At 39.5% G+C, this 12,190-nt stretch overlaps 1 pseudogene; it reads left to right on the top strand.

Moving 5' to 3' along the window:
- Nucleotides 1-6,735: 6,735 nt before the first annotated feature.
- LOC150060084 (E3 ubiquitin-protein ligase CCNB1IP1 pseudogene) lies at nucleotides 6,736-7,627 on the top strand (annotated as a pseudogene).
- The last annotated feature ends 4,563 nt before the right edge of the window (nucleotides 7,628-12,190 follow it).

The raw sequence follows: 12,190 nt of genomic DNA on the forward strand, positions 1-12,190 counted from the left end.
TACATATTCTATTTATTTAAAGATAATCTCATGCTGTTCAATGGTTTATAAGAGTCAGCTTAATTATTTACTTTTCTATGTATGAAAAGATGTACATTTAGGATTTTTGAGGGATACCAAACCACTCAGCCAATATCTGGTAGAAAGAGAAAAAACAGAAAAAAAACTTCACTTGAATTTAAGTATTTATTTGTTTTCCTAGATAGCTTTAGCATGCTAAAACATCTAGGAGCAAAAATATTAATAAGGCAGAGAATAAGTAAAATGAATAAAAGATGCCACAGAAATATTTGCCATAGTTGGTAAGTGAATATATCATAGAATCACTCTATCAATTCTGTAGGAAATGAACATTTGGTTTCTAAATAGCACCACTGTGGGGGAGAAGATAAAACTGAACCTTTATCTTGCAGGACATACAAACATAAATTCCAGAAGAGCAACTTAGAAATGAAGATGAAAGTGAAAACTTGCAAGAATATCTTGGAGAGTGTATGTATCATCTGGAAAGTCAGGACTTCCTCATCAGGAACTAAACTCTAAGAAAACATAAAGCACAGAGATGTTTGGCCATATGAAAAGTAAGACTTCCTCTAGAATGATGGCCCTGTTCTTCATCCATTCCTGACTTTATTCCAGGGTCAACTGATTGTACTTCTTGGAGAATAAAAGATTTGAAATTCAGTCTCCAGCAGAGCAAAATTGGTCCAAAATAATATGAAAATGCTCCAAAATAATAACCTGCCATAGGACACACTTTAATTGCTTTAGCTGGGCCAAAGGGAATGTAATATCTTAGTAATCGTAATATCTGAAGGTCCCACCTATGCAAGAAAGCCATGAATGTTCAAGAAGCTGGCTGCGAGTGGCTCACTTATGTAATCCTAGGAGACTGAGATCTGAGAATCACTGTTGACAGCCAGCGGGGGCAGGAGAGTTTGTAAGACATAATTAACCACCAAAAATCTGAAAATATATGTAAAAATCAATGTTAATAAAACCCTTAAAAACATCTGGATGTGGTGTGGAACTGCAACTCAAATAGTAGAGTACTAGCTTTGAGAAAAAATGCTCAGGACAGTGCACTAAATTCAAGCCTCAAAACAAATCACAAATGCATTAGTTACTAGGTACTTTCTTTTTATTTTTTTTACCCGAATTAAATTTGAACTTATTGTGTATATTTTGTAATCACATTTAACATGAAATATATTTAAGGTATAGAAAATATGTTTTCAATGGGACCACAGTTATCTTCACTGAAGATACTCTGAGAAACTCTCATTTGAGACACCCCTATAATTCTTAGGACCCAACATTTCCATTGAAAAGTGGACATAAATTTTTAAAGAACAAAAGAATATATTAAACTGATGAATCATGCCAATTGGAACAAAAAGAAATGATAGTTATCTTAAATATTTTTTGAAAGATTTTATCAACACTGATTTTTTTACATTATATTTGAAATGTCGTGTTAAACACAGAAGTATTCAAGAAGGTCTGCATTTTGGATTTAAAATACAAATGTGATCATCTTAACATCAATGATTGTATGCCCTGGGTTTATAGTTAACAGTGTGTCTTTTGGGACTTCTGATAGGAATCAAAGTTATTCTCAAGGAATACCAGTCCTACAAACCTTGGGGTACAGTGTACAGGGAGTGAGAAGAGGTCAGACTCAGAGATTCTGGGACAACTTCTTCTTTCTCCTCCTCTTCTTCTTCCTCCTTCTCCTCCTCCTCTTCTCTTCTTTCCAGTCATGGGGCTTGGAAACTCTGGGCCTGGGCACTCACAGTCCCTGACCTCTTCAGCTCAAGGCTAGTGTTCTACCACTTGAGCCACAGCCCCACTTCGGTTTTCTGGTGGTTCATTGGAGATAAGAGTCTCATGAGCTTTCATGACCATGCTGTCTCTGAATTGTGATCCTCAGATCTCAGCTTCTTGAGTAGCTAGGAGCTACCGGCTCCTGGCTTCATGGCGGCTCTCCTTTTGGCTCCATTGTGGCTCTGTTTGTGGAGGATGGATTTCCTTCCTGCTTTTTCTTTTTTTTTCTATATATTTTTTATTGTAATTAATAGAGGATTACATTACATTCGCCAGATGGAAGGCACATTACTTCACATACATTGATACCCTTTCTCATGTCTTGGTCCCCATTTCCCTCCCCCTCCCACCACCCTCATCTTGTTTTCCCCCTTCCCTATCCAATTTCAAATAACCAAATACGCATATAACCAATATATCAGATAACAAAGTGAGATACTGTAACAATATGAGATAACCAAGGGACAGCAAAAGAGATGAGAGATAACACAGTACATTAAGGACAACAATCATTATATGGCTTTTGTTTCTATATCCTAGAGGTCCTTTCATTTAGTGTAATACTGTCTGGCCTTATGTACCTAGGTTTTGCTCTATTGCAAATCTCTGCTAGAAGAGTCCAAGGTTTCTACTGATTATGACAAATGAGGGAAACCATTGAGCCTATGTTCCTTTGAGTCTGGCTTACTTCACTTAATATGATTTTTTCCTAAGTCTTTCCATTTCCTTACAAATGGGACAATGTCGTTCTTTCTGACAGCAGCACAGAATTCCATTGTGTATAAATACCACATCTTGTTGATCCACTCATCAACTGAGGGACATCTGGGTTGGTTCCATATCTTTGCTATGGTAAATAGTGCTGCAATGAACATTGTTGTGCTAGTGGATTTAGTATGCCCTTGTTTCTGGACGGTTGGGTAAATGCCAAGTAGTGGAATTGCTGGGTCATAGGGGAGCTATGTTTAGTCTTTTGAGGTACTGCCATACTGCTTTCCATAGTGGTTGAACGAGTTTGCACTCCCACCAGCAGTGTGATAGTGATCCCTCATGGCCACATCCCCTCCAGCATCTGTTGTTATTAGATTTGTTGATCATGGCCATTCTAACTGGAGTGAGGTGGAATCTTATAGTTGTTTTGATTTGCATTTCTTTTATGACCAGAGATGTTGAGTATTTCTTCATGTGTCTATAGGCCATTCTTACTTCTTCTTCAGAGAAGACTCTCTTTAAGTCTTTGGCCCATCTTTTGATGGGATGCTTGTTTCTTTGGAGATTAGTTTTGGGGTGATTCAATTTATTTAGCTGTTGATATATTTTAGATATGAGGCCTTTGTCTGTTGTATGGTTAGTGAAGATCTCCCATTCTGTAGGCTTCCTAATTAACTTACTAGCTATGTCCTTTGCCAACAGAAGCTTTGCAGTTTAATGCAGTCCCACTTATCCAGCCTTTCTCTGATTTGTTACGTTTCTTGGTCCTTATTAAGAAAGTTTTGACCTGTGCCATGGAGGCCTAGTGTATCTCCTATTCCTTCTTGTAAAGTTTTCAGTGTGTCAGCCTTACCGCGAGGTCTTTGGTCCATTTGGAGTTAATTCTGGTGCAGGATGACAAAGAAGGATCCAACTTTAGTTTTCTGCAGGTGCTTAACCAGTTCTGCCAGCACCACTTGTTGAAGAGGCTGTCTTTCTTCCATTCTATTTTTTTGGCTCCCTTATCAAAGATTAGGTGGCCATAGGTCTGTGGTTTAATATCTGGGTCCTCAGTTGTATTCCATTGGTCTTCAGGCCTGTTCTTGTGCCAGTACCAAGCTGTTTTGATTTTATAGCTCTGTAATAGAGTCTTAAGTTTGGTATTGAAATTCTTCCTGCACTGTTCTTTCTGCTAAGAAGTGTTTTTGCTATACAGGGTCTTTTATTATTCCATATAAAATTTTGGATTGTCTCTTCTACTTCTTTGAAGAATGACATTGGGGTATTGATAGGTATTGCGTTGAATTTGTAGATAGCCCTTGGCAAGATTGTCATTTTCACAATGTTGATTCTTCCAATCCAGGAGCATGGGAGGTTTTTCCATTTTCTCAGTTCTGCTTTAATTTCCTTTTTTCAGGGTTTTAAAGTTTTCATCAAAAAGGTCCTTTACGTTCTTAGTTAAGCTAATTCCTAGGTACTTTATTTTCTTTGAGGCTATTGCAAAAGGAGTTGCTTTCCTGATTGTTGCCTTGCTCCTCTCACTCCTTTCAGCTTTTTCTTGACTGGAAAGTTCTGTCCATCGTTCCTCTTTGGATCAAGTCACTTCGAAGTTTTTCCAATTATGGAGGAAACCAGTGAAGTAAAAATAAATTCTCCCATGCATTCTTTATGAATGTTTCCTTGAAGTAAGCACATCTGTCTCAGAGATTTCTAAACATTTTCATCACAAGCAGTATAATGGAAAAATGCATTGGTTTCAAACTTGGAAGGCCATGCCACGCGGTTGGAAATCTTGTTTGGTTGCTCACTGGCATTTTAACAGTTGTTTTGTATTTTGGAAACACCATTGCTTTATCTTCAAAGGAGAAATAAAACTGCATCCCTGCCCAGTGGCTGGGAGGTTTGAAGATACATAGATGAAACCAAGATTTGTTGGATAGTGCATACTCTAACGGATGATGTCAATGTTCATTTCTGATTATGAATGAAAACACCGGTAGGCACTTACAACTTCTTTGTGGCCTCAGATCTTGTGTCACTTCCAAAGGTAATGGAAGGAAGCACAGTAAGAATTAATGCTATATTTTTGGATCCAAAAATATTTGAGCAACCTGTGCTTAAAAGAAGCCCAGATTTATGGTGTAACTTATATACTGGTCAGCTTTCTGCTGTGAGCTGTACTGACAGTGGTATAGCTATTGCATTATGAAAATGAAACAAAGAAAAGATTGAAAGATCAGCTTGAAGTATTTATCATGCCACCTCCCAGACATTCATTCTTTTCCATTGAAATCCTTCACAGTAACTCTTCACTGAAACAACTTCTTACCTTGGGTTCAGATTCATCTCCTTCCAGCTGGGGCATCTGTTTCCAGAGGCAGGCCATGAAAGGAGGGCTCTCATACACCAACGAATTGTCTGAAACTATCTTTCCCAAGAACAGCAAACTTGTAGCTCAAGAGAGAACACTCACTGGATACACAGGCTGGCCAGTCTTATCCAATGAAATGGCCTCCTTGACCAAAGGAAGAATTCATACTGCAGCCACCCACCAATCAGAACTCACCAGCTGTCCTAGACAGCTAAGAGGGCAGGCACACTCTTTACCTGTTCTCTTACCTCAGATAAACCCTAACCTTCCTTTTTTTATTTGGATATGGCAAAAACAAAAACAAAAACCCTGTTTGCAAGAAGATTTTCTACTCCATGTTTTGCTTGACTTTGACCACACACACACACACCACACACACACACACACACACACACACACCACACAGACACACAGACACACACACACACACACACACACACACACACACACACACACTGTACTTCAGCATAAATACATGCAGCAAAATTTAATTTACTTTCAAATTTCACAAAAGATATTTTGTGAAAATTAAATGACAAGTGAGAAGATATTTTCGGTTAGTTACTTGTCTCTTTTGCTCAATAGCAAAGAAACAGCAAGTGGGACCTAATATTTCATAAGCATGCATCTTATTTATTGTAGCTTATAAAGCATGCATAAATGTAGGTGCATTTTAAAACTACCCCTTTCCTTTTTCCTTCCATTTTTCGCTGTCACCATTACATCATGCCATTGTTGTAATTAACTGGAGGCTGGCTTTGGGTAACAAATGTAGAATTTTATGGCATCCTCAGGGTTTGTTTTTTGGTGGAATTAGGGTTTAAACTCAGTCTTTTGTATTTTCCAGCTGGGCACCCACCCCCCACCTGGGTAAATACTTATTGCACAGGCTTTCTCAGACTGCAATACTATCTATACTTCCTGCATAACTTGGATTAGATCTGTATACCACCATTTGTGGCTTATTAGTTAAGACACGAATCATGCTAATTTTTGGCCTAGACAGGCCATGAGGCTGTCCTTGCTTGAGCTGTAATTTCCCCAAAGAAACTAAAATTACAGGTGTAGACCACTGCACCTGGTAAGATCCTGAGTATTTTATGAATGTTCTATTGCATAGTCTGGAAAAATGCCCTGCAGACAAAAAAATATTCAATGTAATCAATTCTAGGAAGGCAAAGTTTAGTTGGTGGGTATAATTAATAAAATTTACTTTCTTTAAGGATTCTTAGTGACTTCTTGAGTGTTGATCTGATATGGTAATTAAGTTCCTGGGACTACTTTCTTCATTATTGCCCAGTCAACCAGTGAGTTTCTCCTCACTGGATCATTCAAGCTGGGACTAGGAATATAAATAGAACAGATCTCAGAAAATATGTGTGTCAAGCAATTGAGATTTATACTTTCTATGGGAAACAGACTGGCTATATTGCCCAAGCTGGCCTTGAACTTGACATCTACCTGCCTCAGCTTCACAAACATCTGAAACTCTTGGCCTAAATTACCATGCCCAATTAAGCAACATTGGTTGCTTAAGAATAGGAGCATATTTTCACTGTACTTTCCTGTCTATAAAGATCTACCTCAAGTTCTTCATGCTTTTGGTGGGCTGGTGGAAGATGAAAACTACTGAGGAAGACCTGGATCATCTGTGCCTGAGATGATACTTGATGGCTTATCTGTTTTTCAACCTGATTTCTGGACCGGAGCTGAATTCGTTGGCTATCAGAAAAAAGGCCAGAACTGGAAGAACCACATATGAGTCACATTCCCATTATGGACTTGTTCAGAACCAATGACTGACTTTTTCTTTTATGGACTTCTCAGCATCTGGCAACCTCCTTATCATGTCTTTGTGTGAAGATATGCTGCTGTGTAATTATCGAAAGTGCCACTGCAAACTCTCTGGGTATGCATGGGTTACTGCCTGCTCTCACATCTTCTGTGATCAGCATGGTAGTGGTGAGTTTAGTCGTTCACCAGCTATTTGCCCTGCCTGTAACAGTACCCTTTCTGGAAAGCTAGATATTGTCCGCACAGAACTCAGTCCATCAGAGGATATAAAGCTATGGTACTAGCAGGCCTGAGACCAGAGATCGTGTTGGACATTAGCTCCCGAGCACTGGCCTTCTGGACGTATCAGGTACATCAGGAACGTCTCTATCAGGAATACAATTTCAGCAAAGCTGAGAGCCATCTGAAACAGATGGAGAAGATATATACTCAGCAAATACAGAGCAAGGATGTAGAATTGACCTCTATGAAAGAGGAGGTCACTTCTATGAAGAAAGTGCTAGAAGAATACAAGAAAAAATTTAGTGACATCTCTGAGAAACTTATGGAGCGAAATCGCCAGTATCAAAAGCTCCAGGGCCTCTATGATAGCCTTATGCTGCGAAATATCACTATTGTTAACCAAGACAACACCCTTGAGCCATCTATGATTGCACAGTCTGGTGTCTTTGGCTTCCCAATAGGGAACAACTCCAAGTTTCCTTTGGACAATACACCAGTTCGAAATCGGGGTGGTGATGAAGATTTTCAGTTCAGACCATTTTTTGTGGGTTCTCCCACAGCACCTGAACCCAGTAACAGCTTTTTTAGTTTTGCATCTCAAAGTCATGAGTCAGAGCAGCAGCAAATGTCTAGTAGGGCCTTCAAAATGAAAAGAATTTAACTTATTTTATAGAGTGTTTCTCTGCTTTCAGTCGTTATGATCTTTATTGTAAATAGAAGTAACCCACTTTTTTATGCTATTAAGTCTTTGAAGTTGACTTTACTTTTCAGTTTCAAGAAATTCACTGTTAGTGGGAAGGATGGCTGTAGTTTCTGGTTTTCTTGTCTTTAAAACACGAGCATTCTATTAGTCTGTTTCTTCACTTGTTGAATTCAATTTTCATCACTGCTGAAAAGGTCACAACATTGTATGTCTTTATCAACCACTGTTTCAGCTTGGCAGGTTTTGGCCCATTTGTGTGTTAATGCATATGTGTATAAGCACCGGTGTTATGTCCATGTATCTTTGGTTGATGTTGGTATTTATGCACATATGTATATATTTGCCAGTACATTTATGTGAAGGTTTGGCCTTGTAAAATGATGGCTATTTGATTGAATCACTGTTTCCGTGTATTATTTGATATGGTTATATAGTTGCATTTTTTTTGGAGATGTATTCATGCCAGTGAATGATGTTTGATATGTGTATGTTCAGTTACTCTTTGTGTATAAAAATAATTTACACTGGTAGTTCTAAAGGTTTTGTCATTGTTTTAAAATAAAATTTGCAGTTATTTTAAGTCAAAAAAAAAGATCTACCTCAAGTATACACTGTATTTGGAAGTGGTGCTGTGGCTTAAAGGGTAGAGTGGTAGCCTTGAGCTGAAGGGCTCAGGGACAGCACCCAGGCCCAGAGTTCAAGCCCCTTGACCGAAAGAAAAAAGATGTACCATATTCATAAATTGCTTTTTGAATGGCTATTCTTTTGTACAGCTATTTGAAGATAGAAACTAATTAAAACTAAAGAAGACATTCCCAAAGTAACAGTAATCAGATATAGTGAGAGCTTACTATTTGAAAGTCATTGTTTTTAGGATTTTGAAGGTCTTACTTCTTCACCTTCTACAATATCCCTCTGAAATTAGAGATTTGATTATCTCTATTTTGTTAATGGAAAACACGACATTCAAACTAAAAATGATGTAGATTCAAAAAAAGTGTTTAGATTTATAATGCTGGAATAATCCTGGATATCAGGTCTTGGTTTTGTCTTCTGGGAAACAGAAGTGATAGAGTCCATGTTACCAGGATGCTGAGAAGATCAAGTAAGATAATGTATGTAACAGAAAAACAGGAAACTTCTGGAGCAAAGTAGACAGCAAGCAGATGCCAGCTGCTTATTTTCCTATCTCATTGGAGTTACAAATATTTTTATAAGTTAAATTCTCCTTGTGTGGCCTTTACAAAATGTGGAGATATTTAATAAGAGATGGCCGATTCTCCACATCATGTCAGATTATTTTAAAATCTGAGAATGGAATTAGATACCTGTGAATGTAGAAAACAACTGAAATTTTCTCTCTTCTCCTTTATTTTGCTTTTGTCTGTTCAGTGCTGAAGTGTTCACAACGGGATGGGGTGGCTTTAGAGCTGAAGAAGAAACAGCTGGATTTGTGGCCCTTCATGGAATTTTAATGATAAGTTAGTGAAGAATGCTACTTTGATTACATTTCGCTTTAATTTTTGGGAAGGACTTTTTGTTAACTGATTCTTGAGGGAGTCCTACAATATAACAGCTTCCACGTCTTGTAAGAAATGGAAACCCAAGAAGATGTAAAGGAATTGCAAGAAGAGCCACGCACCCAGGGTTTCATGGCGACACTGCTATAAAATGGATCCATCCATTTCTTAGCCATCACTCGGTTCCTGCAGCCAGAGCGAGGTTGTTGTGTTAAATAAGAAGCACAGAGAGCTTTGCTATCTGAACCTGAGGGCTGGGAGTAGAGGGATGTACAATTAGCTCAGAACACGTCAAACTGCATTTCTCCATCTGCTGAGTCCCCATGTCATTTGGTACAGAAGCCGATGGTGACAAACAGCAGATGGGTGACACGTGCGCCTTTCCCTTCCACCCTTGTTTGGAACAGCTCCATTGCCCCTCTTCCACGCGCCACGGGCGTGTGTGCTGGTGGTGGACGCAGGCTTGGCCGTGGGCCATCTGTGGTCTCCGGCTGTGGGTTTGGCAGGACTCGCCCGTGGGTTCCCAGGCCATTTCAACCCACGTGAGGAATGGTAATCCAGCCCCCTTTCCACGTCCCACCCATACCCGCGTCCGCAGAAGAAAAACTAAACAAAATGTCCTTTTATTATCCTACAGGAACACAAACAGAAGGAGTGGAACAAGGACTTGGTCGCATTTACAGTAAATGTCTCCAAAAAGATCCACCACAATAAGTGTGAAATCTCTTGTCTCTGAGTGTTTTCAGTTTACTCTTTAAACTCCTCAGAGCGCAATGAAGTTTTTTGCTAACACCCACGGCTCTCTTTTTTCTTTTTCTATGCAGGTCCTGGGGTTCGAACTATGGGCCTGGTCACTGTCTCTGAGCTCCTTTTTGCTCAAGGCTAGCGCTCTACCACCCGAGCCACAGCACCACTTGCCTTTTCTGTGATTAAAGAGTCTCCTGGGATGACCTTGAACCCGTACCCACCGATCTCAGAGCAGCTAGGATTCCTGGCTCCCTGTCCAGCTTGCTGCCCTAGGTGCTTTGGCTTTAGCCTCAGGTTTTGGCCAGTCGTCAAAGACCTTGGGATGTTCATTTTTAGCTGTTTTATTATAACATGTTGTATTTGTCTTATGCATAAACACAATCCAAGGAACTCAATGGTTTAAATCTGCTCCTTTCCAAATCCCACTAAAATAAAGATAAGAGCAAAGGGACAAACTCCTGAAAGAGAGAAATAACAACAGGAAAGACTCTGCGAAGGTTGTTGGAAGCCAGATGCTAGGTAGGGGAGGAGGAACTGATTTAGAAGAGGGATGTAGCCAAGACCCTGCACTGGAGATACAGCACTGGAGAGCAGTATGGATTTTCCCCGAAATCTCAGCAAAAACCACCGTCAGGGAAATGTCTAGTTTTGTAGAAATCATGGGTAAAACCCCACGGTGTGTTTAGACCACATTTATAAAGAAATGGGGAACTGTGGAAAATTATCCAAGAGATGTAAGTCAGGCCTAGGGAAACAAATCATCCATGTTTTTCTCTAGAAGTGGAAGCTAGACTTAATTTGTAAACTCATAAGTACAAATGGTGGGTGGTACACAAGTCTATACAAACGTAGTCATTAAAATACAATAGACTCAAAGGAGAACTCAAATAGTGAAAGGTAAAACCAAAATTCAGCAAAATAAAATACCAGGAAGTGAGTAGTCAAAAGGAGTAATTGAATGAATAGAAGAGGGGGAAAATGCAGACAAGAATCCAATGTACATCCTACAAAATTAAGAAGAGTGAGGAAGTAGGGGTGGGAATGTTGAAAGGGTTGACACTGATCAAGATATATTGTATTCATAAACTGCTTTTTTCAAGGATAGCTCCTTTGTACAATTAAAGAAGCAGAAGAAGAAAAAGCAGAAGCAGAAGAAGGAGGAGGAGAAGGAAGTGTTGAAGAAGAAATCATGGGGAAAAACTAGGAAGATTAGTCGAACATTTTTGGAGAATCTAACAGCTCAGTCTTCTTTTTCATATATTTTTATTGTAATTAATAGAAGGGTTACATTATATTCACCAGATAGAAGGTGCATTACTTCACAAACATTGATACCCTTTCTCATGTCTTGGTCCCCATTTCCCTCCCCACCCCTCCCCCTTCCCTATCCGATTTCAAATAACCAAATAAACATATATACAATGTATGAGATAACCAGGTAAAATACTGTAACAATATGAGATAACCAAGGGACAGCAAGAGAGATAAGAGACAACATAGCACATTAAGGACAACAATCACTCATTATATGGCTTTTGTTTCTATATCCTGGAGGTCCTTTCATTTAGCATCATACTATATGGCCTTATGTATTTCTGCTCCTTGAGTCACAGCAACACTTTTGGTTTTCTGGTGGCTAATTGGAGATAAGAGTCTCATGGACTTTCGTACCTGGGCTGGCATTGAACCTTGATCCTCAGGTCTCAGCCTCCTGAGTAGCTAGGTGTGAGCCAGCCACCAGTGCAAGTAGGGATATTTCTAAACACATAAACATTCTTATACTAGAATGTTTCTGTATTAGAATCTTATTCTTTCAAGATGATTTTCCACTTTAAGATTATTGCATTAAAGAATAAGTGCTTCGAAATCTCAGTGTTTAGCCCCAAACCACTTAACTAGATTTCCACTGGCAAAAATCAGATTACCCACTTATGGGCATCCTCATTAGTGTGCTCTCTCTCTCTCTCCCCTCTCTGTCTCTCTGTCTCTCTCTGTCTGTCTCTCTGTCTGTCTGTCTGTCTGTCTCTCTCTCTCTCTCTCCTCTCTGTCTCTCTGTCTCTCTGTCTCTCTGTCTCTGTCTCTGTCTCTGTCTCTCTGTCTCTCTGTCTCTCTGTCTCTCTCTGTCTCTCTGTCTCTGTCTCTCTGTCTCTCTCTCTGTGTCTCTCTGTGTCTCTCTGTGTCTCTCTGTGTCTCTCTCTGTCTCTCTCTGTCTCTCTGTCTCTCTCTCTGTCTCTCTCTCTCTCTCTGTCCCTCTCTCTGTCTCTCTCTCTGTCTCTCCAGTCCTGGGGCTTTTTAAACTGGGCCTGGGCACTGTCC

The sequence above is a fragment of the Megascapheus bottae genome, chromosome 8, assembly GCF_031878675.1.
Source record: "Megascapheus bottae isolate mThoBot1 chromosome 8, mThoBot2.hap1, whole genome shotgun sequence".
NCBI lineage: Eukaryota > Metazoa > Chordata > Mammalia > Rodentia > Geomyidae > Megascapheus > Megascapheus bottae.